Source organism: Penaeus monodon, chromosome 32 (assembly GCF_015228065.2).
Source record: "Penaeus monodon isolate SGIC_2016 chromosome 32, NSTDA_Pmon_1, whole genome shotgun sequence".
Taxonomy (NCBI): domain Eukaryota; kingdom Metazoa; phylum Arthropoda; class Malacostraca; order Decapoda; family Penaeidae; genus Penaeus; species Penaeus monodon.
This window is the reverse complement of record NC_051417.1, coordinates 24738935-24739302: the sequence shown is the minus strand read 5'-3', so window position 1 is coordinate 24739302 and position 368 is coordinate 24738935.

Sequence of the window (368 nt, the reverse complement as noted above, 5' to 3'; positions counted from 1 at the left end):
CACTTTCCCTGTATGTAAAACAAGTAATGAACTGAGCATCTGATGTGAATCCATAGCAATTTAGACGAGGCATTTGCAATCAACGACAGAAGAGACATAACGGATTATGTAAATTACGTGCCTAATAGAAGAAATGAAAAAAGTGCATAAAACCTGTTTGCAAGTCGAACCTCTTGACAGAGATCCAACGTGATAAACAATGCCAATAACATAGCTAAGGTAAAGTGAATTGGAATTCCCACAATGCAGAAGTGAAAACAAAAGACTCGCATTAGGTAAACCACAAATTGACGGGAATTTCAGATAAAAGGGTAGTTTACAAAATTGACATTGTTTCCTTTGTTTCCTAATTATGTGAAAAATTGTAG